We start from the raw sequence: 3,397 nt of genomic DNA on the forward strand, positions 1-3,397 counted from the left end.
GTGAGGAGTCCAGAGAAATTCTGTGGATTCGGAACAGTTATCATCTTAAGGAAGACAGTGCTCGACCTCACGTCCTCCCCTGCGTCAAAATCTTGATTATTTTATCACACTATTAATAAGGTTGCAACTTGGGTTCGGGTCAACTTTAACCTAATTGACCCAGCCCGAGTTTGGGCCGAGTTGGGTCAGTTCCTCATGTTGGGTTGGGATTAGAAAATGACAGCCTAACATGAATTCTAGTTGGCTTTAGGTTGAGTAAATTGGGGTTGGGTTAGGTCTGCTTGGAAATGATCACGTAAACTTGGGTTAGGTTGGGATCGGGTTGGGAATGATAACATGTATTTGGGTTTGGGTTGGGTCAGGTTGGACTTAGAGGACTTCGAGTTGGGTTTAAGTTAATCACGGGAAGTTGGATTTCAGTCGGGTTGTACTATGGTCCTCTTGACTTGGTGGACCCTCAACTTAACCCGACCCGACCCGACCCGCCCAACTTGTACCCTAATATGCTGTTTCTGAGAATCCACTAATATATGGAGGTGCTTGCAATAATCCAAACCAGAGAAGAAGCATTTGCAATTACTATGAAGCAAAGGGGAAGTGTTTACAAATATACTTTTCTTTTCTTCTATTTTTTATTTTTACCTAAGCTGGGCATACGAGGCCCAAACAAGCCCGCCCCGCTACCAATATGGGACGACCCCATGGGCCGTGAACGACCTAACCCCCGCAAACATTTGCCAAATTGACTGGTGTTGTACGTTCCCGAGAAGGCACGTGCGGTCACCTAGACCAGTTGTAGTTGGTGCGTTATATACACAGAATTCAACGTACAATAGCCAACCAAGCACATGTGTGAGATCGGGACCATTCATCACGTCGGCCTCCTGTAATGGTCGAAAAGTCGCCTGCGCACGCATCTAGTGAGTCGCGTGTTTGAGAACATGGATCGGAGGAAAAAAAAAAGTATACATTCTGCTGAGGCATGTAGCCTGTGTGAACAGTGGACCATCCTAATTTTCTAAGGCACGGCATGTGCGGTCGTCCCACCCACCTTAAGAACGATCCAGATCTTGCACATGTGCAAGGTTGGTGCATCCGTCGAGAATCACATTGTCAATCATATCATGGCGCGAATCACGTTTGGACGAAATTCTCGTCTTCGCTAGTTTATGACGTACACATGACATGCATGCGATGATCGGAACCAAATCATTCCTCCCACGGCTCCACGACTGGATCATGAGCAAATGTTAAATTATCAGACAATCATGAAGAAATCGTGCAATAATCACTTACAGAAATTTTAGCGATTTTTCATACAATTTCTTGAATGGTTTGGATTGTCCACTGTGATTGTTGGTCTATAACCCACTCACTACCATTCCAAATGAACGGTTCAGATCACGATATAAATATGACACGTGAAAGGTATAGAAAGTGGGAGGACCAGATGCACTAGATCTCCTCCCTTTTGCACATTTACATCCTAAGTAAAGTCTGGATAAATTGCGCGTATTTGCTAACCCGAAAATTGCGCGTATGTCCTGATTGCATGGGATACCAGAAGAAACAAAAATCGATGCATGGTCAAGCAGAGTATGATGATGCTTGATACACAGGCACTCAGATATTGTACTGGTGGCCCACTACGATTGACGTCAGAATCTCAGTATCAGATCGTTTTGAGCAACCCAAACCTCTGATTTGTTGATACTTCCTTGTTGAATTGGATATTTTTAATTTCAACCGTCCATTAAATGTCCACTAATCAAGTATTCAGGCAATCGAATATTTTATTATGGTACATCTAAACTGGGCCCATAATTTGGACGGTTTAATTTTAATTGTTTGTATTACACGTGTACAATTTCTAACTTCTATCATCCATGACATTCTACCTAAGAGCACATCATAACAGTTTACAGTTGTCCACATTGATATATAATACAAATACAATCAATAATCACACCATCCACGCATACAATGGCTATTAATGTAATTTGGGTCTATTTGTGAGGAATGCTATAAAAAGGCAGGCATGTATTAGACAGTTATGTACATGCCACCAGTGGCCAGTGTGGCACACGAGCATTAGATCCAAGCTGTCCATCACGTGGGTCCTTTCATGCAGATCAGGATGGTCCTCTTGTACGGTGGTTTACAATGTTAGAAATAGTCAGACGGCTTAGAACGACTTGATGAATATTTAATTCTTCATCTGTCATTATTTTGTAAATTTTAGAACACGTAATGAGTGTGTGTACCCAACCAATTTCTGTGCCAAGGCATCAAAACCATGGGGCCCATCGGATGAATGGCTTGGATCTCATGGCTATGTCAAAATGCCACACGTGTGATGGCACGTATGTGAGATGCCTTAATAACGAGTGCGGGCTTAATAAAGCTTCTTATTTATATGTCTATACATATATAATCTTAGTTTATACAAGATAAGTTGCTCTCTCTCTCACGCTTTAATATATAAATCGAGATTGAGATTGAGACGAATATATAAGTATCAGTTCGACATATAAACATTGTGAATCAAATAACATTGTGTTTTTTTTTTTTTATTGAAGTCCTTGTAACAGGTCGGTTGCAAGGTTAATCGTATAAAATATTTAAATACAACACCTTAACTATGATGCTGCCTTGGACCTATTTCATTCCAACGTATCGAGGATGCAGACATCACTAGGCTCGTCTCAACTAACATAATAGAGTAATGCCATTTGCACGTGACTAAAAGTCATACATCTTTCCATGGGACACATGGCTCAGGTAGAAGATATCTTGACCACTCATCCGGAAGTCTACCATGAGTCCATGATTTAAAAGAAATCACGTCAATTAGACAATTCTAACCAGTGAGGAAATGTGGACAATTCGCCAAAAATAGCCGTCCATTTATTTACTCGGACCATGCAACTTGGATGTCGCAGCAACGTGTTTTTTAAGCAATGGACTTGATAAGGTAGGACTTCAAGGCCACATACTTGTGGATGAGAAGAAGTCGCGTGAGAGGAATTCTCTCTTCCTTTTTCTTCTAATACTGTTACTTTTTTTAGTTCTTCATTTTTCTCTTGAACTCTATTTCTTTTTTTTTTTTGTAAACATCTATAAATATAAATAAATTCAATGAGCTGAACATCTCTCCCCAATTGTGTGAACCTCTCTGTCTTTGTTTTTTGAGTTTCTTGTGTCCAATCCACAATATATAAGACCACCCTAGATAAGCAGCCTGAACCTCATACGATTTTTCCATGATCCTCTCCTTTAGTCATGCCCGATAAGCATTTACTTGCCAAATACAGAATATGAGATTGCCGTAGAAAGGTTTGCTACGACACATCCCGACCAATTGCTATTCACTACGGCCGGTATAGTATAGTATGGT

This window comes from Magnolia sinica, chromosome 18, assembly GCF_029962835.1.
Source record: "Magnolia sinica isolate HGM2019 chromosome 18, MsV1, whole genome shotgun sequence".
Lineage (NCBI taxonomy): Eukaryota > Viridiplantae > Streptophyta > Magnoliopsida > Magnoliales > Magnoliaceae > Magnolia > Magnolia sinica.